Source organism: Apium graveolens, chromosome 9 (assembly GCF_009905375.1).
Source record: "Apium graveolens cultivar Ventura chromosome 9, ASM990537v1, whole genome shotgun sequence".
NCBI classification, from domain to species: Eukaryota; Viridiplantae; Streptophyta; class Magnoliopsida; order Apiales; family Apiaceae; genus Apium; species Apium graveolens.
In genome coordinates, this window is record NC_133655.1 from 43,761,493 (window position 1) to 43,786,101 (window position 24,609).

The following is a 24,609-nucleotide window of genomic DNA, read 5'->3' on the forward strand; positions in this document are numbered from 1 at the left end:
GAAAAGTTTTCTCATTCAGCAAAAACACTATTCATAAGGGTTTCAAAATTTCCCAAAAATTGAGGTTATTACAGACAGGTTGGTTCATCTGTATGTGCGTGAAATCGTACTAAGGCATGGAGTACCCGTATCGATAGTTTCAGACAGAGATCCCCGATTTAACTCGAGATTCTGGAAGCAATTTCAAGGGAGTCTTGGCACGAAGTTGAACATGAGTATGGCGTATCACTCGCAGACTAATGGTCAGAGCGAAAGGACAATTCAAACAATCGAAGACATGTTGCGCAGTTGTGCAATCGATTTTGCAGGAAGTTGGGACGACCATTTGCCATGAGTAGAATTCTCCTATAACAACAGCTATCACTCTAGTATTGGCATGCCACCATACGAAGCTTTATATGGACGAAAATGTAGATCACCGACAAGTTGGGATGAAATAGGAGAAGGAAAGATTCTTGGCTCGGAATTGGTACAACAGTTGCATGAGATAGTCAAATTAATTCAAAAAAGGTTGCTTGCTGCTCAAGATAGACAGAGAAAGTATGCGGATCCAACGCGTAAGGATGTTAGATTCCAAGTAGGCGAAGCCGTTTTGCTGAAGGTGTCACCAAGGAAAGGGTTATCTAGATTTGGCAAGAAAGGGAAGTTAGCACCTAGAAATATAGGTCCTTTTGAAATTTTGAGTCAACTGGGGAAAGTGGCCTACGAGTTAGCCTTACCACCTCAGTATCAGCATGTGCATAATGTGTTCCATGTGTCATTACTTAAGAAATATAATCCTGATGCCGGCCATGTGATAGAATATGAACTTGTAGAAATTCAGGCAAACCTGTCATTTGTGGAGCAACCTGTCAAATTACCCGACTGGCAAGTGAAGAGTCTTAGGAATAAGTCGGTAAGGTTAGTGAAAGTACTTTGGAGGAACCCCAAGGTCGAAGAATCAACTTGGGAGTTAGAGTCTAATATGCGTTCCTGGTATCCTCATCTCTTCTCTTAGATTCTGGGGACAGAATCCCTTAAGGGGGAGAGGATGTTACAACCGGCATTTTGTGTAATATTATTTGTGGACTTGGTATAATATTAGAGCCGAATGTAAATATACCTAATGATTGAACGTTTGTGTGAATGAAAATTCTGCATTATAAATTTGCTTTATGTAGTATATGATTTTTCAAAACAAGAGTTTATTTATTTCCCTTATTTTTAATTTATAAGGAATATTCTAAACCTTGGAGAAATTTTCTTTTAAAAGTTATTTCATTCATATATTTCAAAAGTGATTTTATAAAATTTCTAAAAATCCAAGTTATTTTATGGTATAAATTTTATAATTTTTGAACTTGTATTTTATTTTATAAAAATAAATCTTTAAAAAATTTATTTGTTATAATTAGAAAATTACATGGAAGCCCTTGCATGCAAATCACTCTTCTATTCTCTTAAAGGGCAAAGGAGACATTTCCAACCTCACTAACTCATTTGTTGATTACCAAATTACCACACTAACCTTGCATGCAAAATGGCCTAACTTTACCTAGAGGTCATTTTTGTAAATTCTCATTTCCACTCATTCTTTTTGCCAATAAAACCAAAAACAAAGTGGGAGAAGTCATTTTTCACTCACTCCACACTCTAACACACCTCATTTTTCTCTCCTTCCCTCCTTCCCTCCCTCCCTTTTGCTCTCGCCTGAAGCCCCCGTCCCCCACTCCCTTCCATTTTTCATTCCATTTCTCATCTTCCCTAGTGTAAATCTTCCACCTACATTTATTTTATATACTTCCCAAGAGTTTTGTGACTTGGGAGATGAAGTTTCATGGTTGCATGTGTAGTTCTTGTGTGATCTCCAAAGAGAAACTCTTGATTCTTGTGAATTCAAGAGCTCTCTATGAGATACATTTTATATATATGTTAATTAAATGTTTTATGGAGAAACCATGCTTTAAAATCCTTTGCATGCTACTAAAATTTCATTATATAATCATGTTTAGCCATGCATGCTAGTTTTAAGATGTTAAAATGATGATCAACCATGTTGTACATGCTACTCTTTTCGAAATCATGTTTTTATGTTTAAAAATTTATAAATTCGAAATATTTGTACTTGAGATAGATTGTTTCCATGATATATTTCTTATTAATAGATAAGAGAAGATATATTTCATGATTATTAAGGATGAGTAATAGGTATAAGTCTAATTTGCAAGAATTTAAAATTTATGCCATAGCTGAAATCTTGTTAAGTGTTTTCCATGAGTTGCATGTTATATTTTTAGTTGCATGTTGATGTTCTTGGGCATGGATGATCTCCCCTCCTGTTGAGGCACTATTTTAGGATATTTATGCACTAGGTTTTATTTGGTAAAGGTTGGATGCTTGGTTATTAAGCAGGAGTCATGGTGGAAGGGGATTAGTTAGTGTTTGCATTTTTCCAAATTTGATGCACCAGTTATGAGGAAGTTTTGAGTGAGCACTTGTTGGGAACTTTGAGGCCCAAGCCACCAGAAGCTAGCACTAGGAGTATATAAAAGGGTTTAGGTGTTTGTTGGAGGTTTGTAAGTTGTTTGGTTAGGTGCACGGGTGAAATCACAAAATCTGTCCAGCAGGGGACAGTTTTATTGCAACTTAGAAATAGGAAGTTTTGACCATGTCATGGGTAAGTTCTCATTAGGTCCTGTTGAGCCTTAGTTAGAGGGAGTGTCAGAGGAGTTTTTCCAGCCATATTTCATAGTATTTGAGTTAGAATCATGTGTCACAAGTTAGTTCAAGTCAGGGCATTTTCTGCCCAGAAAAACAGGGGAACCATGTACTTTAAGCTTAGGCCCAAGGAGGCCCAAGCTAGGTCCTTGAGCCACATCAAATTTGGGAGATGCCTTATGATCAGAAGAGTCTAGTGTAGAAGTTTTGGAGGTAAAATTGTAGTGTAAGAGTGTCTAATTCACTCAAGAAACCATATATGTCATTTTGAAATTTACCTCAGTAAGCACTTTAACTTACCACATAGTTTTAGAGCACTTATGAGTGAGACCTAGGTTGACCACTATGGTTGCAGGATAGCATAAACCCAGTAGAGTGAAAGGCCCAAGTGAGGGTTAATAGGTTTTGGATAGTTTAGTAAAGGCACATCGAGTTAGGAGACCAAAGTTGAAGACTTTGTCTAGTTTAGCGATCTAGTAACTTAGTTGGGGATCGAGATCATTCAGGCCTAGTATTGTATTATGGTGTGTGTGTGATATTATTTGGTATTTAAAATATGGCATGTGAGTATATGTGGCTATTTGTACTATTATGTTTATAAGGTGATTATAAATTGTGTGCATATAGGCCTAAGTGCCATTTGTGTTTAATTTCGGGTTATAAATAGGTTGCGTTGGTGAGAATATTTTATAATGAGGTTATTATTAATTGTGTAGGATCTTGAGATGAGGGTAAACTTGCCATAAAGGTCGAGTAAAGCTTCCAGTTGCTCCTACCTACCAGACCAGTCCAGCCTTTCTCAAGGCAAGTGATTCAACCTGTTTTTTCATTTACACTGCAAATGTGTGATAACTAGTTCCTATATATATATGATGCGAGTATCCTGAGTTATATTGTTATACTTGAACCAAGTGATTCTCAAATCTATCTTCGTATTATATAGAAATGCCATGAACCCTCAAGTACTTATTGTAAGTAGATCAAAAGTCATACCATGCTAGTATACCAAAGTAATGGTGATGCCATGATAAAATAGAGATTTGTTATAATACTTTAGTGATCCTTTCGATTATCATGCTATCGAATCCTGAGAAATCTTGATATTGCACCCTGATGCTTTGATTCAACTCTTATAATAACCTCGATAGAAATATTATCTTGATACCTAAAAGCCAATCATTTCTTAAATTCGTTCATGATTGTTTGATAACCATATCCTTACCCTAAATCTTGATACCCTGTTATACCTTAAGCTGATGATCACTTTCTTTATATTTTAACACATCTATCATACTTGGAACCAGTAATGCTTATCTTCTTGATGTTCTAATACCTATAACTTATCTAAAACCATTGTTTTAAGCCTAGTTTGGCATTACTCTTTCATATTATCCAATAGCCTTGCTAAATCTCCTCGTCAAAGTTCTTGTAAATGGAAACCTTTCAATTACCTTAATAGAGTAAAGTCTAGTGGATCATGGCCCTGAGATTTTGTGACATATTTCCAGTGTTTCAAAGTTGATCTATAATCCCTTGATAAAAATGTTTATTGTTCAAGAGATTTTATTATAATTGGCATCAGTTTTTGAAATGATTAAAATGTGGATTTTCAGTCCCAAAGGGGGATAAATGTTTTCTTTGAATAGTGGATCTGGACTGAGACGCGAGTCCTTTCCACACTTATATTGTAGGATTAAAAGTTGCCTAGGGATCCCATTAATATTTTAGAACCCAGCGAGGTTCGAGATTACTTCGCGGCTGATCACCGGCTATAATTCGTACGACATAAAATGATTTTGATTAAGATATGATTCTGAAAATGTCTTGATTCAAGCAAATGATGCCATCACCCAAAATTTCATCTCTTGTTATTATTAGTTAAATCTTCGCATTGTCATTCTTTAATATATATCTCGATTTATGTTTTGTATCGTATTGTTTAGCATTTGTTGAACATTTGACTCACTCCTTGCTTTAACCCTGATATTACAGCTAGCAACTATGGTTAGATTCAAGCAGACAACACGTAAGACTTGTGATGCCGATGCGTATGTCCGAGCTTAGGTAGAATAAGGGATAGTTTTGTGTGAGGACACGATGCTAAAACTAGTTGTAATAGATGGTAGTGTTGGGCTGTTCCAAACCCTAAACTGTAAGATCTTGGATTCAGATGTTTTTACTTTCTTTTAAATATTGTAATAGTTATATATTATGTATTGTTAAGTTGGGGGGTGTGACAGAGTTTATCCGTCTTAACTGTTTACTGATATTTTGTCAGTACCACAACTGAATGTTCGCACGAAATTTGCATCTTCAGATTCACAAGGTATACATAATGTTATTACTTTATCAACATTTATTCCTAAATACTGACCGAGTTCTTTTAGAATTTATTATGTTTTTCATGATATAAATCTTGTTGGTATGATTACTTATAAACCTTATTTAAGGACTACCTCTAGTTGTATGACCACATATCACCCTTCTTTAGCCACCTCTTATTTCTGTAGGGCAATCTTTCTGAGCCTTTCTCTCTGAGATGTGTGAAAATATTGATAGAAAAACAGAATTTAAGAGAGGCAGGATCCTTCCTGGAAAAGGAGAGGTAGATGAGAGATATGATTTAGTAATCCTTGTGAGGAAGCTCTTACTATTAAAAGTCATGAGATGAGTGGTGTGAGGAGTAGTGGGACTACTTTAAAATAATAGAGAGATTAAGTTTTATATGCTATATGTCTGTAGGTGCTCAAAGTACTAAAGAACAGATGATGAACAACAGTCTGTTGAACATTAAGAAAACTCTGATGTGCTAAGGGTTATTAATCTCCCTACAAGTCTAAGTTGTGGCGCCCTCCAAACCCGGGTCAGAAGTTTGGGGTCCACAACACATATACAATATATAAACCTGAATAAGAAATATTATTAACAAAAGGATCGTTATGTCGAATGGTACGTGGTTTTTCTAAATTAAAAGAGGAATCTCGAAGTTACCTGGTAAGGAACGCCATTATGATCGAATTGTTAAAGTATTATCCGTGTGGGTGCGATATTAAAGACGCAAGACGTGACAAGTAGGAATCTACCATAATGCTTAATTTACAAAAGCATTTCAGTATACCCTCTAAAGTTGTTATATGATGCAATTGGAATGTGATTGAACAAGCTCGAAAGATGAATACAAGTGAAATGTGGATGGTGACCAATGGTATCGTTCAAGCTTTCAATATTACAGCGTATATTCCATCTCAATTCTTAAAAATGTATGAACTTCTTTTCTCCAATGAGCTCTTTTCTAGGATATCGAAAAAGAGGATATTCCATTCCTTTCAAATTTATTTGCTTCCCTCAAGTTTTGCTTTCTGATTGGGACAAACAGTGTTATGGTGAGACACTTTGTCGGAATGACAAAGAGTCGGGTGGGACGCCACTAATCATGTGTTGTATGCCATACGGTATGAAAGACTGGTCATCTTAAGTACCAATGTGGTTGTCTCATTCATATTCAAATCATTACTTCTTCTTTCTTTTCAACTCTAAGTTTATTAAAATTATGAATCCTTCTAGTTGTTTCGTTGTACCGTTGTTCTTTGTGAGAGCTTTTCAAACAAAAGTCAACGTATTATACACCCTGCAGGCAAAGTCTCATCTACCTCTCATGCATGGAAAGGAAACAAGGGCATATGGTGAGAATTGCAAATCACTAACCCTAGCCAGGGACACATTACGAGTCAAGGGAATCTACTTCAATAAGGAATACGTTTTCGAGAACGAGAATATGCGATTTTCCTGTGAAATATGTTATTCAGAATACGGACATAATGATATGGATGATTAGGGTGAAGACCTTATGTGTTAAAGTATTAAAAGATGTGGGAGAAACCTAATTGTTTATCTCTCAAGCTTTTGTTGATAAAATAAATTACCCTGTTGAATTGATGAGATTGTGATTAAAGGACTAGCAAGTCAAGAATGTGTAATTGCTAAATAAGTGGGTACCAATGGGGGAATTGAGATTTTTGGCAATAAGTTGTGAAGAATTGATATCTGGAAAGATGAAAGGATTTGATATTATTCTAAGAAATGGATTAACTATTAAAGCGTGATGCCCAGACAGACCGTCGTGATGAAAAGATAGTTCCGAGGACGCCAAATGAGTAGGTGGTGAAGTTCAGAAGATGAAAGAAGGTAGAGAATTTGTTAACGATGACTTAAGCTAAGAGGTTACGGTGACCAAGAGGTAAGTACTATGGTGATTATGAATAGAAGTCAGGAGTAAACAGAATTTGAAGATTTTATAGTTTCAAGATATAGTTCCAGACGAATCACCAAAATTTTCTCCAGCTAAGGAAATGAAGCTCGCGATCGACTTAACACCTGAAACGGAGCCAGTGACCAGGGCCTTACAAAAAATGGCACCAGTTAGAATGAGGAAGTTAGCAAAGCGGATGCAAGAAATGCTAGAAGAAGAAGAAATTAAACCCAGTGTATCCCATGAAGCGCACCAGTACTATTTGCTAATAAGAAAATGGAAGTATGAGATTATGTGTCGTCTAAAGCAAGCTCAAGAAGTTTACTGTCAAGAGTAAGTATTTGTTACTTCAAACTACTGATTTGTTGATCAAACAGAAGAAGCAAAGTATTTTCTAAAATTGATTTAGGATTTGGGCGTTACAAATTGGAGATTGAACCTAGGGACATAATCTTTAAGGAATATCTAGACGAGTTGTAAGTATGTTACTTAAAGTCAATGGAGGACCATGCATTTAATGATAACTGAGAAGTTGGTGAAGAAAGAAGTTGTATGTAAAGTTGCAAGGTGAAAGTTTCGATGATAGAAAGCGTAAATAATTAGTGAGGAGGAGATTAGAGGAGATTCAGTCGAAATTAAAGTCACCATGAATAAAGAAAGGCCAAAAGCATCAACAAAAGTAAGAAGTTTTACCATGGACCCCAAACTTCTGACCCGGGTTTGGAGGGCGCCACAGTTTGGTATCAGAGCTACCGGTTATAAGTCACTGAAACAAGCCTAGATTGTTGGGATTGGGTAGAGGGTTAGGATTAGGATTAGGATATAGAAAGCTAAGACGTCGTAAGGATGAGTGCAATTACATAGTAGGTCTCCGACACGGTTTGTATTGCAATTCAGGATTCTCAGCATGCGACGTGATTTCCAGACAACGGAAATGGCGGATCTTGATTTCCCAGTGTCATTTGATCGTTTGGAGCTTTTCGTTCGAGGATCGTCATCTTCTCTCAGATTGGATTGCACCTTGTTCCTGCACCAGCATTAATGGCACTACCTTCTGTTATAACGGGTGCACTTCTTCAAGCTATTCTACGCTACTTTTCCACCTCTTGATATGAGATTACCTATTCAAGAACCTCCATCTGTTTATTCCTGTTTTACTGGACATTCGGTTGTGAGTGTATCTCTTTAGTTTACCCTACATCCTGTTCTATACCCCCAGTTTAGAACTTGTCCTATGAAGCGATTGTACCTATGAGGATGGATTCGAGAGCTACAGTAAATGGTGAGCGCTTGAGATATAAATAAAGGTGAGAAGAAGTTTAGAGAGGAGATTTAAGTGTTTCAGAAGATAGTTGTTATCGGGTTAAAAAAAAGTTCTTAGTGACTAAGCCACCCGTGAATAGTTATGGGATGAATTAGATGAATTTTGAAAGAGAGTTAGAGAGAAAAGTATAGATCTGGAATTTTTGTAGAATTAAAAGATGGTGCTATGATAGATGCGATATGTAAAGTAATGATATGATGTGATAAGAGCAAATTTTAGTTCTATAAAATAGACTTGTTGACTATTGGATAGTCTGTTCCCCTTAACGATTGCAAAGTTGATGATGGAAGTATTACCAGTAAGGGAGCTTTGATGTGAAGCTACGAATAAGGTAACATGCTACGACAACTGAAGTTTTCATTGATTAAGGAAGGCAAATGGACTCGATAAAGGAGAAAAAGTAGATCGAAGTGAACAGACCTTTATGTGATCATTTCTTTAACTTGGTACCTTATTATAGGTCGGAAGGACAACAACCAACTCATATAGTAAGGACAACCAGGTTTGTAATTTTCCAAACTTTTTAAAACTAGTTTTCGAAAAAGATTTTCCTTTACAAACTCCTAAAAGCCTTTTTGAATAAAATGATTTTTAAACATTGGTTGTCAAGTTACTATTTGAGTTTCTTGTTTGTTAGAAAGCCCAGATTACCTGGAAGGATGCTTTGTCAGACTTAGTATTGCTAATTTCGAGAACGAAGTAACCTATGATTATAAAGGAGTTGATTATTCCTAACAGTAAAGTGCAGGTATTGTTTGATAAAATTTACATCAGAATCAGCGTACAGAGTAACTATACATTCAATTACTAGGATTCTCAGAGTTCGAAGAATTCATCGAATTAACAGAAGCCGGAGCATGATCGAAGAAGATTGGGAAGATTTCCAGACCTCTCTAAAAGTAGAATATTATTAACAAAAGGATGGTTATGTCGAATGGTACGTGGTTTTTCTAAATTAAAAGAGGAATCTCGAAGTTACCTGGTAAGGAACGCCATTATGATCGAATTGTTAAAGTATTATCCGTGTGGGTGCGATATTAAAGACGCAAGACGTGACAAGTAGGCATCTACCATAATGCTTAATTTGCAAAAGCATTTTAGTGTACCCTCTAAAGTTGTTATATGATGCAATTAGAATGTGATTGAACAAGCTCGAAAGATGAATACAAGTGAAATGTGGATGATGACCAATGGTATCATTCTAGCTTTCAATATTACAGCGTGTATTCCTTCTCAATTCTTAAAAATGTATGAACTTCTTTTCTCCAATGAGCTCTTTTCTAGGATATCGAAAAAGAGGATATTCCATTCCTTTCAAATTTATTTGCTTCCCTCAAGTTTTGCTTTCTGATTGGGACAAACAGTGTTATGGTGAGACACTTTGTCGGAATGACAAAGAGTCGGGTGGGACGCCACCTAATCATGTGCTGTATGTCATACGGTATGAAAGGCTGGCCATCTTAAGTACCAATGTGGTTGTCTCATTCATATTCAAATCATTACTTCTTCTTTCTTTTCAACTCTAAGTTTATTAAAATTATGAATCCTTCTAGTTGTTTCATTGTACCGTTGTTCTTTGCGAGAGCTTTTCAAACAAAAGTCAACGTATTATACACCCAGCGGGCAAAGTCTCATCTACCTCTCATGCATGGAAAGGAAACAAGGGCATATGGTGAGAATTGCAAATCACTAACCCTAGCCAGGGACGCATTACGAGTCAAGGGAATCAACTTCAATAAGGAATACGTTTTTGAGAACGAGAATATGCGATTTTCCTGTGAAATATGTTATTCAGAATACGGACGTAATGATATGGATGATCAGGGTGAATACCTTATGTGTTAAAGTATTAAAAGATGTGGGGAAAACTTAATTATTTATCTCTCAAGGTTTTGTTGATAAAATAAATTACCCTGTTGAATTGATAAGATTGTGATTAAAGGACTAGCAAGTCAAGAATGTGTAATTGCTAAATAAGTGGGTACCAATGGGGGAATTGAGATTTCTGGCAATAAGTTGTGAAGAATTGATATCAGGAAAGATGAAAGGATTTGATATTATTCTAAGAAATGGATTAACTATTAAAGCGTGATGCCCAGGAAGACCGTTGTGATAAAAGATAGTTCCGAGGACGCCAAATGAGTACCTGGTGAGGTTCAGAAGATGAAAGAAGGTAGAGAATTTGTTAACGATGACTTAAGCTAAGAGGTTACGGTGACCAAGAGGTAAGTACTATGGTGATTATGAATAGAAGTCAGGAGTAAACAGAATTTGAAGATTTTATAGTTTCAAGATATAGTTCCAGACGAAGTACCAAAATTTTCTCCAGCTAAGGAAATGAAGCTCGCGATTGACTTAACACTTGAAACGGAGCCAGTGACCAGGGCCTTACATAAAATGGCACCAGTTAGAATGAGGAAGTTAGCAAAGCGGATGCAAGAAATTCTAGAAGAAGAAGCAATTAAACCCTGTGTATCCCATGAAGTGCACCAGTACTATTTGCTAATAAGAAAATGGAAGTATGAGATTATGTGTCGACTAAAGCAAGCTCAACAAGTTTACTGTCAAGAGTAAGTATTTGTTACTTCGAACTACTGATTTGTTAATCAAACAGAAGAAGCAAAATATTTTCTAAAATTGATTTAGGATTTGGGCATTATAAATTGGAGATTGAACCTAGGGATAGAATCTTTAAGAAATATCTAAATGAGTTGTAATTATGTTACTTAAAGCCAACGGAGGACCATGCATTTAATGATAACTGAGAAGTTAGAGAAGAAAGAAGTTGTATATAAAGTTGCAAGGTGAAAGTTTTGATGATAGAAAGTGTAAATAATTTGTGAGGAGGAGATTAGAGGGAATCCAGTCGAAATTAAAGTCACCATGAATAAAGAAAGGCCAAAAGCATCAACAAAAGTAAGAAGTTTTACCATGGACCCCAAACTTCTGACCCGGGTTTGGAGGGCGCTATATAAGTACTGATACTTTCTTGCAATCTATAAATTCTACTATTCCACCATATGAGGCAATCCTTGTTTTTGTTGAAAAATAGTCCATTTAATATACTTTTCCACCACTTGAGGAAATCCCTGTTGTTGCTGAAAATGTAGTAGCACAAATGTCCATTCATAACGTTTCATCAATTTCAGAATCACCACAGCATGTTACATGAACTGAGGTTCTGGAAGTTAATCTCGAATCTCCAATTTATTTATCTATAATACTTGAAGATGTGGAGTTAACTGATGAAGGTATGGAAGCTTCCAAAGCTACTGGATCACATACTGCACAAATTTCTAATTATATTCTACATGCTGAAGCTGGTGATGAAGTTCAGAAATTAGTGCAAAATCCGGTTGTTGTTGAAGAATCTAATGATGGTAAAGAAGCTAATGTTTCTAATGCTATTATAGATCCCGAGGATGATCTTTTCTTCCCTGAAGATATGCCTATGCATGTGAGACAACATTAAATGAAAGAGTTAGATGCTACAAAAGAAAAGGATTATTTTGATAATCTCTGGAATGCTCATTGGAAAGATAGTACATATCATATTTCCAGAACTCAAGCTATTGCAAATCTGGAAATAACAGAATAAAAGATTACACATCCTGATATGCTGAATTATCTGAAAGCATCAACTTTAGTTGTCAGATCCTTACACACAGCTCATGAAGAAACTACTACTCAAATCAATCAGATTAAAGAATCATTAATTGCTTCAAAGCTGACTACTCATCAGGATATTCAGAAACAAATTTCACCAATAGTTTTCAGGCAATTGAAATTGTAGCCAGTCAAGCGAGATTGGAAGCTAAACAAGCTCAAATGTCTGCTCAACTTATATAAGTACATAATTCAATGGAGCTGATTCTTTTTATACTGCTTGGTGATGATGCCAAAAAGGGGGAGAAAATTGTTAAATTTAAATGCAAGCAGCTGACATTAACAAGTACTGATGATGAAAATCCCGATGAAGGTAATAAGGGGGGACAAAAGAAAAGGAGAAGAGGTGAAGAGCTAGTTGGAGTTAGTGGTTCATCAAAAGTAATCACTAGATTTCAATCTAGACAAGGTGGACAAATTAAGAGGAATGAAAAAAGAGTAGAAGATTTGAATGTGACTACAAAAAAGCTAAATTCTTCACAAGTTACAACTGTTGCTGATGAAGACCAAGGTATTTTGGAGATAGAATTCGGTGCTGGAGCAATTCAATTTTTTCAAACTCTGAAAGTTAAAGGAAGAAAGACAATTATGTTTTACAAGGATCGAAAGATTCAATTACTTGACTCTGAGGTGAACAGAAGAATATTTGCATAAGAAAATCCTAGAGTTGATCTTGAAGAGCTAAGGCAAATGGAGGAAGACTTCAAAAATTCCATAAAGACAACAAATGTTGATATTGCTGTTATTTCTCAAGTACTTTATAAAGATGATCCGTATTACATACCAACCAGAGGTGTAGTTATAAAGGAAATCAGTAAGGCAGAAGATCTCAGATCAGAAGTTATTGTAATTGCTGACATGAAGCTTAAAGGAAAAGAGAAGATAGACAAGAAGTCAAAGATTTCAAAGTCTAAAGCCAAAGCTGTTGAGAAGAAGAAAACAATATCTAAGGAATCTAAATCTCAAAGCTGATAGATCCAATTTATACAGTAGTTCAAGCTTATGATACTGAAGAAAAATGTGAAGAAGAAGAAGGAAGATTATTGAAGCATTTTGAGCTGAAGAACTGGAATTAACCTCTGACATTGCTCAAGTCAAAGAAGCAGTTCAGGATGAAGAGTAAAGTCTGATATTCACTGAAGCGAGATTGAATATGCATAATTAATTCCTGTATTTAGATAGTTTTGACATCATCAATTGGAACTTGTCCATATTTCTATAATGAACAAGTTGAGGGAGATTGTTAGGAGCAATTGATGATATCAAGCAGAAACTATCAGAAATTCATATCAGAACTTACATCAATGGATGATGATGACATCGACGGATAAGGATATCGACGGATGATGATGTCAACGGATGATGAAATCAGTATTTGTCACATAAGTTGATCTTCAATAAGGAAAAGGAAACAGGAACTCAAAGCGGTGAATGACTTTATCTCAGAAGCAATTGTATAGGTTTCCTTGTTGTTGATAGAATAGGACTCCTCATACATTATGTAGTTGTGCTCTATATAAAGCACATATTAGGTTCATGCTATAAGCATTGTGACATTGTTATATCTTTCGCATACCTTAGCAGTTCTCAAGGATATTTGTTCATCCTTTCGAGAGAGTACGTTTGTAATAAGTTTTTATCAGTTAATATAGAAATTATTGATTTTGTTGAAGCTTTATCAAATTGATTGTATTAACTGTATTCACCCCCCTCTATAGTTGATTAAGAGCCTAACAAAAGTCATTCTAGAACACTGTTTGACGGAACCCTATCCTCAAATCAAAGATCCACAAACTCAAGGGGAGTGTCAACTAGTCAACACTTTGTCACATATCAAGAAAACAATGAGGCCTCTTCATCTAGAGCTAATCTACCACCATGAATAAAATGGAATATAGATCACCCATTTAAATTAATCATTGGTGACACATCTTCAAGAGTGGAAAGAAGAAAAGCAACTCAAGAAGAATGTCTATACAACAACTTTCTATCATAGGAAGAGCCGAAGAAGGTAGAAGAAGCTTTGTTAGATCTTGACTGGGTTTTAGATATGCAGGAAGAGCTAAACCAATTTGAAAGGAATAAAGTATGGAAGCTAGTACCCAAACCTAAAGGCAAGAATTCTATTGACACCAAATGGGTATTTAGAAATAAGATGGATGAGAATGGCATAGTCATAAGGAATAAAGCTAGATTGGTTGTTAAGGGCTACTGTCAACAAGAAGGAATGCATTTTGATGAGACTTTTGCTCCTTTTTCCAGACTTGAAGCCATCAGAATTTTTCTAGCCTATTTAGCCCCTGCCAATTTCAAAGTCTATCAAATGGATGTCAAAAGTACATTTCTAAATGGAGATTTGGAGGAGGAAGTCTATGTTAGTCAGCCTCCAGGTTTTGAAGACCCCAAATTTCCAGATTATGTCTACTATCTTTTGAAACCACTTTATGGATTGAAGCAAGCACTGGAGCCTGGTATGACACTTTATCAAAGTAATCATTTCACTAGATGTACTGTTGACAAAACTCTTTTCTTTAGAAAAGTAAATGGCTCTAGTATACTTTTCCAATTTATGTAGATGATATTATATTTGGCTCTTCAGATGAGAAACTTTGTAAAAAGTTTGCCAAATTTATGCAAAGTAAATATGAAATGAGCATGATGGGAGAACAAACTTACTTTCTTGGTTTACAAGTTAAGCAAGTTAGTGATGGAATATTCATTAGTCAAACTATATATATTCATGATCTTTTAAAGAAGTTTGACTTAATGGATTGCACATCCGCAAAAAACTCCTATGGCCACTACCACAAAACTTGAATTGAAAACTGTAATGCCCGGGAAATATTATGTATTTATTTTTATCAATAAATAATTATTATGTGAGTTTTGTGTGAATTTTGGTGAATTATTTGATGATGGATAATAATATTTGAATGTTTGTTTCTGATAAAATTAAGATATTTTAATTTCCAATCATCCAGAATTAAATATAGATAATTTTTGTATTTTTCTGGTAATTTTTGGATTATCATATGATTTTATAAGAATTTATAGAATTTATAATGATTATTTTACATAATTATAAAAGTTAATTTTTAGAATCAGAAATCGTCCCACTTCAATTGTTTTTGCGTTTTTACCACCCGAAACTCTTCCGAAAACTCCTTCCTAACCTAATCTGATAATTGTGAACACTTTCCGTGTTTTGACTTTTTCAATCCGGGGTACGGTTTGACCTGTACGAGTCCCGGTGTGAAATTTTCGATACACAAACCATTTTATATATCGATAGGAACCCATATTCTCAAAAGGCAAGACATTATTACCTTAATTTCGTATAAATTATTTTATAGGATGCCCTGTTTTGATAATTATCCAACTCTGGTATTAAAATCGTATTGTCTTTTCAGTTACTTAGCGGCTAAGTAACCTATTTGTGGATCCGATCTGTAAATGTAATTATTGAATTTATTAAACAAATAAAATAGGTGATGGTCCTGTCAGTGATGTGTTGCTGTGTTATTAATTGTTTGTGAATTGTTGGACGCGAAGGTTGATTTTATAATTAATTATTGAGCTCTATGAATTTAATTTATTTTAAAGTGATTTTATTGAATATTTATTCCTAGAAATACTAAAATTGCTCCTAAAATTATTTTTATTGTTTTGTAATTTTATTTATTATTTTTAGGAGTTTATAAATTTAGAAATTAATATTTTATTTATTAATTATCCTTAAATGATTTTCTGACTCCATTTAATTGTAAAATCAATATTAAATTCCAGAATGCTTCAAAAATTATGAAAATTTTATTTTATTAAGTTTGGAATATTTCAATAATTTTAAAATTATTTTGGAAATTTTCGGATTAGATTTACCTGCACGCTGTTTCGTTTACTCGTTAAATACGGATACGAGTTGCACTTTAAGAATAAATTTAAAATTATGTAAAAGTTATGTTAAATAATTTTTTTTAATCGTTTAAGATATTTATACGATATTTAATAATTTCCGGGGTTTAATTAACCGTGAGTTATTCGTTAAACTGATAAATATCGGTGCTAGATTCAGGTTCAAGTAGATAAACATGGAATAGTTTATTCATTTTTTTTCTATTTAATTTTCTTTCTCCCCCAATTCACCCCCCACCGTATTCCTCGTCTCTTTTTCTCACCCCTCCCCTGTGTCTCTCTCAATTCAATCTCTCTCTCCAATCTCTCTTCTCTCTTTCTCTCGCCCTCTGCTCTCTCGTCTTTCTCTCTTTCCCCGCCCCCTTCTTCTCTGTTTTCTGGTAAGTTTCCCCCTCTGTTGTGCAGGGTTGTGGTCGCCGCCCTTCGCCGCTCCGGCGAGGTGGTGGCGCGTGTGTCGTTGTTGGCTTGTCGGGACCTCGTGCGTGTGGGTATCATGTATGTGTGTGTGTGAGTTTTCCAGCCACCATTTTCGGTTCTCGGTTCATTTGTTTTGATCCCTGGTTGTTTGATACATATACATATACGTATGTATATATGTGTTGATTGAATATTCTGGCCACCTTTCTCCGGTTGTCGGCGAGATGGCGGTGACGGTGTATGTGCGTGCGGCGCGTGTGTGCATGTACAGTTGTGTGGTTGCGTTTTGTTGCCTTGTTCTGCTGCGTTTGTATTGACTGTATAATTCGATTTATTTGAATTATTATTATTATAAAAAAATAAAAATAAAATATATATATCTATTTATAAACCCAAATAAAATTTCGATTATTATTAGAGTATATTTATTTTAATAATCGAGATTTAATTGGTGGAACTCTTATGGAAACCCGAAATTATCGGGTACCGACAAGTTTTACCGTCGTTGGCGATGAGCCTCAGCGAGCCGACGGTGGACGGTGATGATTGTTATCTGAGTCCTACATTTATTAATTAAATAAATTAGTTTGTGATAATAATTATGAAACGAAAATGAATAAAATTAGTTTGTAAAATTTCAAAATGAATAAAAGTAATAATTGAATTGTATTGGTGATTGGGATTGGCATATGGATTGTGAATTAGATGATTGGTTGTTGTTATGTTGTGATTGACGTCGATTTGATCTCGACGGGTAGGCCGATAAACAAAGGAGGCGCTGCCCGATTTTCGGGAAATTAATTCCGAAATATCGGGAACGTAACCTATAATTATCGGAAACGTCGAATAATTATATACAATTATATTATATGAACTGGACTGCGATTGAGACAAGATAATTTATAAATAATCGATTATCCTGTTTTTCAAAACGACGAGTATACGTATTTTCTGAAAATAAATACCGAACCGAATTTCGAAGATGTGAACCATAACTGCTATGTGTATTTCGATAATAAATATAAATATGAATTCAGTTATGAAATCGTATGGGTAGAATAAAATGACAATTTGATGTTAAGTTTAAGCAGTTTTCTGAATTAGGGTATTTCAACCCTGTAGGTTTTAGACGGAAGACCCGAGACGTGACATCAGACTAGGAATGATCTAGAGATTAGACATCAAGATCAATGAAGTTCCAACCAAAGGGTCTGAATGTTGGGATCGTATCGAGAATAGGATAGCAGGTGGACGACAAAGTCGAACCAAAGTCAACCAGTAATAACGGTTAAAGCTTATTGAGGCAAGTATTCTTGATTTTTCTTTTAAATACTGCAAATATTTATTCGTTCCTATTCTAAGTTCAGAATAGTTAAATGTTTTACATTTCGCTGCAGTTACTCATATTATGCTTGTTCATTTATTCTTGTTCCTATAATTCGATTGCTCTTGTGAGCAAATACCCATTCTTTCGGGTTATTTGTGAACCCTGAATTGGGAAGTTTTGACTTCAAAATGATTTGACATCAAAACACTCTATGGGCTGGATAGTGATACTGTGGGGATTAAGTTTTACTTAATCCTAAGGACCGAAACATAATCGGTGCCTTGAGATGGGCCGTAGTGCCTGGGGACCCGACTGGATCTATACAGGTAGGTATAGATCTGCACTGTATCCTGACTGATCAGCAGGATATAAGTGTGAACTAGTGTCCAGTCTAATTTGTTGTTGATCGCCATTAATGGCATTCCTTCTTGAAATAAAATGTGATTGTGGATTAAAGTTAGTTTTCTTTAGCACTCAGTTTCGGGAAATTACAATGTTTCTAAATAAATTCGAGGTTCAGATTGTTGCTACAGCATTAGTTGTTCAGTAATAATTAGAATCTTGAATGAATTGAGATCTTCTTAATCATTCAACCCGTCCTTATCAGGCTGGTTTAGTAGGCTAAGTCCATGGCAACTTAGTCGATAATGATGGATACTGAATAGTTAGGAATTTCTTGAACGTCGTTCTATGAATAGTTATTGCATTCGTTGCTCAAGTATGAAGTGTTACCAAAAAATATTTCAAAAACACGTGAGCTCTGAAGCTCTTACAAAATGTCAGTATTTCCTATGTGATTTATAGCAATGCAAATCAAATTGATTTTTAGATAATGAAGTATATCCTTTAAATGATTTCGTGTTTCTCTTTTCAAAATATTTCAGAGATTTTATCCGGAAGTTTTCTTTGATTTTAATGCTTGAAACTCAAAATATATACTTGCTGGGAATTTTTGGCTCACTCTTGCTTTGTCAATTCTTATTTCTACCAGAAATAGATAAGGATTAAAGCGAATAGCTTTGATAGACAGCAAAAGTTAGAGAAGTTTCCGTTGCGAGAGGTTGAAGGTGTTAGAAGAATGTGACAAGAGCATTAGTTCAATGGTATTTACACTTGTATTATAGTTGAAGTGAGTTGTAGAAGGTTAGCTTCTTGTTTCATACCATAACTTGTAAAAGATCCGGACTCAAGGGGTTATTTATTTATTTCTTTACTTTATGTAATAATGGTTTAGTAACACCAAATCTTGACCCCGGATTTGGCGCGTTACAAAAATTACTGAAAAGTCTGTGGACATTTCAAACTATAGAGGCATGGCTGGCTCACTTCTATATTTGATAGCTAATAGGCTAGATTTAATGTTTTCTACATGTCTTTGTGCTAGATTTCAAGCTGAACCTAGAGAATCTCAATTAGTAGCTATTTAGAGAATTTTCAAATATCTTAAGGGTACACTAAAACTTGGCATTTGGTACCCTAGAGATTCTAGCTTTGATTTAATTGGTTATTAAGATGCAGATTATGCGGGATGCAAAATAGACAAGAAAAGCACAACGGACACATGTCAGTTTCTAGGAAACAAGCTTGTGTACTGGTTTAGTAAGAAATGTAATCCAGTGTCTACTTCCATAGCTGAGGCCGAATATACTACTACTTGTAGCTGTTGCACACGGATTTTATGGATGAGAAATCAACTATTTGATTATGGTCTACATGTGGACAAGATTCCAATCTTCTGTGACAACACAAGTGCCATTTCCATTACTGAAAATCCTGTGCAGCACTCAAGGTCAAAGCACATCAACATCAAGTACCACTTTATTAGAGAACATGTCATGAATGGTACTGTGGAACTATATTTTGTTCCAAGTGAGCAGCAACTTGCAGACATCTTTACCAAGCCACTTGATGAATCGACTTTCTTTAGGTTGGTAAGTGAGTTAGGTATGCTTAATTTTTCATAATTCTTTTTGATGTTTTTGCAATTTCAAATGAAGCCAGAAATAAGTTTGACTTTATTATAGTTACAAATCAGGATTTGCAAGTTGTCAAATCCTGACACCAAAATCAGGATTTGCTAAGGGTAGATACTTATGGAATTCAACGGATAAGACTTATCCATTGAAAGTCAAAAATATTTCTGGATACCTTATCCCTCAACGGATAAAGGCACATCGTGTATCCGTCAAATTGTTTTAATCATTGCCGTTAATTCTAAACCTTATCCGTCGAATTTACTTACAGTGTGTATGTATATGTCGATGGATAAGTTTTGGAATTTCTACAGTTCACTTTATTTTTAAACGGTTATTTTTGGAACCTATCATTGGATACTTTATTTCATTTTCAATTATTTGTTTATCTTTTTCAGAGAAAGTATAAAAGTCTATTCCATGTTTTATATTTTACTTTTATCTTTCTCTGAATTACAAAGAAAATTTCACTCTCTTCATCTCAAAAATCCCTTTCTCTCTGTAACTGCATACTAAGAAAAAATAGCACCGGTAGTCAAAATCATGTCTCAATCTGGGTTCATCTATGAGAAAAACAACTTCGTAGCACTTGTGGACAAGAGTATTGCTTCTAAAAAATTTCACAAGATGATGGACTTCATTAGCAACTGCAAATTGAAGTACTCTATGCTCGAATCTCCTGTGATTTACTGTGAGGTTGTGGAGAAAGTTTGGACCATTGCCGTTTTTAACTCTACAGACATGACCATTGGTGTTAGGCTCGTAATCAACTATAGGGGGGGGGGGGTTAATACAGTTAATACAATCAATTTGACAAAGATTCAATAGAATCAATAGTTTTTATATTAAAAGATAAAAACTGATTACAAATGTCCTCTCTCAAAAGGATGAACAAATATCCTTGAGAGCTGCTAGGTTATGCGAATGTTATAACAATGTTCGCAATGCATATAGTATGAACCTAATCTGTGCTTTATATAGAGCACAACTACATAATGTATAAGGAATCCTATTCTATTAACAACAAGGAAACCTAATAAAATGCTTCTGAGATAAAGTCCTTCACAGCCTTGAATTCCTGCTTTCCTTTTCTCTTCGAATATTGTTAGGGCGAAAACACGCGCTAATATTCACGCAAGTATACGTGTTCACAAGTAATATAGAATACTTTCTAGTTCGTTCCCACAGAGACTCAGACTAATTTATTGTCTAATTAAACTCACGCACCAATGCATGATTACTTCTCAATGTTAAGACACTAACACTTAGAATTGTTGACTAAACATTAACTACAATTAACTACTTAATTAATCACTTAATTAACACTTCAAATTAACAATATTAAAAAACTCATAAGATCACAACTTCATTACTACTTCATTCAATAGCTATTGTTATTACCTTTAGCATGTGACAGTGATGATATTAATCGAATAACACGAAACTAATAAAAGCCAACTTTCATTGTACTAATACCATTCTACCAAGCATCCACAATTAAGATAGAAGTTGAATAGTCATCAATTATGTTGAGTTCCTATATGTCTACAGAAATTGACAACACAACGATTTAAGCACAAGTTATCCCTTTTTATTACACAGGGCAAATAAAACTGTTAGAGTTACCCACTAATCATGCACACCGTACATGAACCTATGCTAGCATGGCAAGTTCTAAATCTCAAGATCCACCGTCTCTTCACAAGAGATTAACACCCTATCTTATATGTTCGCGACGCACATAAGACGAATACGCACAACCAATACTAGATATCATACAATCATCACACACTAAAGTATTAAACAATTAACTAAAGAATTTCATAGTAAATCCGTTGCAACCCCATGATCACGATTAGCCCTTAATAGCACTCATCGTCATCATGGGTTCATATGAAATCATGATAAACAAACATAATAAAATAATAACTAAACTAATTATATTAAATCAGAGTACGTCACAAGAGTAAATAGGTTCAAAATAAGAAAACTAGCATCCAACGTTATAACAAAACAAGAATCACGAGAAAATATGCTTCCTCTTCATTGCTGTATGCTATAACGGTCTTCTTCCTTATCTCCTTCGCTCCTTGCGTAATACCACGATCCTCTCTCTTGAAAACGTCTCCAAATCTACTTATATAATAGTCCCATAAAACTCAGATTACATAGAAGTGGAAGCCAAACAGAAGTAGAAGTCCTAAAAATAATTATTAAATTTTCCGATCCTGCGCGGCCGCTCAGCATAGCTGAGCGGGCGCTCAGCTTTCTGCGCGGCCACTCAGCATAGCTGAGCGGGCGCTCAGGACCCTTCTGGAAAATTCCTGAGTTTGCTCCGTTTCTTCGCCGTAATCTGCCCATTTCTTTCCTCTCGCAATTGTGAACACATGCCAAGGCTTATTCTTGATGATTACTCCTCCGAAATGCAACTAATACCCTGAAATGCATAAACACTAGAAATACGCATCAAATACACAAAATACTTGATTTTAAGGCACCAATTTAAGCCATTTTAAGATGTTCTAAGTGGTATAAAATGCCACTTATCACACCCCCAAACTTTAATCGATGCTTGTCCTCAAGCGTCACAGACACAAAAACAAATAAAAACATGCATGAATGCAATCTATATGAAAATGCAGCGATCCCCCTTACTACGAATAAACCAACCAAATTGCAACAACTCAACAAATGCAGTTAGGCGACTAAAGATCAATAAACTCATGCAAACGAACATATATCCAGAAACGTGGTGTGTGCAGATGTTTAACAGATATGCTTCAGAACTAGACCAATTATTATGACTCGACTATCCTCAAGGCAATCACATGATTATACAAAGAATAAAAATTCTAGGCACAAAGTTACATACAACACTACAAGAATTCTGGAGCTTATTACGGAATCATGCTTTTTATTCACAACATAAATGCTTATTTGACCGTGCAATGAGTGAGGTCCACAAAAGATTTATACAATGGTATCCATGTAGTGAGCGTTAGGTTAGCGGATCCCAGACTCTAAAAGCCTTAGGTCACTAGGCACAAAGTCCCCTAAGAACTTAATAACTCGAATACCAAAGAGCCCACTCGTGATCAATTATGCATAAACACCACAATTTTTTCTTTTCTTCTTTTTTTTTCTTCTAATTTTTTTTATATAAAATTTCTGAGCAAGTGCGTTTCGCTCCATCTTGCTCAACCCTAGACTACTCGCACAACATGCGAGCCGACTACTAGCCATTTGACGCCTAGCCACAACTAGCAACAAATTCCATTTTTTACTCCATTTTTTTCTTTTTCATGCCTTTATCACTAAGAACCTATTATCGAATTCTAAGCATAATAAATAGATTAACCTCGAAAACAATCAAATCATAACAACAATCTAGCCCTTAAGCATTCTCTAAGACTTAGTGAAACTACAAGTGCTTCTAGCATGCATATCAACTTACACGACTCAATATCACTTAAATGCTATCACTACACTCGCATCAATTTCACAATTCAGTCGATAAATCATCGCAAAAGGGATCATGGTGAATGCATGAGCTACATGATATAATAAACAAATAAAGTTATATATAAAAAAAACTATATGGCATAAATTATGCAACTATATGAACTAAGCTATCATAAATATACAGCTATATGACACACACAAAATATTCCTTAACTACCACCCCCAAACTTAAAAACTTCATTGTCCCCAGTGAAGGTAGTAGAAAGGAACACAGGGTATACCTACTCGGAGTCATCATCATCATTACCCTCAGTGGGTGGAGTATCAGGCGGCGGGTATGCAGAGTCCTCACCAAAAACTGGCCACTGGATATCAGCTCCAAGGCCCCGAAAAGCAGTCCCTAACACAAGGGTGAGCTCCTGAGCAAACCTGCTCTGCGTCTCGTACATGGCTTCCATCCGCCGTGAAAGCCTCCTATACTGGGTATCAGCCATCCCAGCACCCTCTTGAGCTCTCGAAGAACCAGCCTCATCACGCCTAGGCCTAGCCATAGTAGCACCTCGTGCTGGATGCCCTCCTGGAAGACGATAATCCAGCCCATGCTCCTCGGGCTCACCACCGATCCACTCCTGCATCCCGTTCAGAGTCCCAGAATCAATCGGAGCTGCCGGCAACTGCAACTGCTCATGAGCCGGCCAGTTCACTCCTACTGCTCGGCACAGCTTCGTAACCGTGGATGCATAAGGGATGTTCATATGCTTAGCTCCCCTAAAAAACTTCAGAATTCCTTGGTAGATAAACTCACCAAGGTCCACATAGTACTCCTCATGAAAAATTCCCCATAACAACTGTGCTCTCTCAACTGTGACCTCGTGTGCATGCGAAGAAGGCAAAATATTAGCACAAATAAATTCATTCCATGCACGGGCATATCTGTTCATAGCTATCGCCGGGAAGTGACGATACTCATTAGTGCCGGTCTTGAAGGTCCAAACTGTGCCCGGCCGACAGAGAGTCGCACAAATCAAATCCAAGTCAAAATCCTCAGCAGTCTTCTCATTCCAGTTCTCCTCCTCGGGCTTCCTCTCTCGCTGCCCAATCACACGGCGAATCACCGCTGGGTGATAATCAACCGTCAGCCCACGGACCACAGAAAACCCATTCTTTTCGGCCTTCGCGTTCGCATAGAACTCGCGAACCACGTTCATCGACACTACTTCGGGCGACTCACAAAAAGCTATCCACCCTTTCTCTGCAATCATGGGTAGCAACTAACCATCCCTTCCCGATGGTAAAAAACCTCTCTCCTTCAGAATCGGCTTCCCCAAAAGCCTAGTGTACTCCTCCTCCGCAGCTCTGTCAGTCAACTGAGGCCTTGCAGCAGTACCCCTTGATGAATCAGCAGTAGGGACTGTGCTGCTGCTATCGATAGTTCGTGCTCTCTTGGGTGCCATTGAATCTCGAATAAAAGTGTTTAAGAACTGAGTTTTTGTGCTTAGGAGAGAGTTTCAGTGTAGGAAGTTTGTGGGAGATATGTAGGATAGGTGTATGTATATATAGGGTGTGGAATAGGTTAAATTAG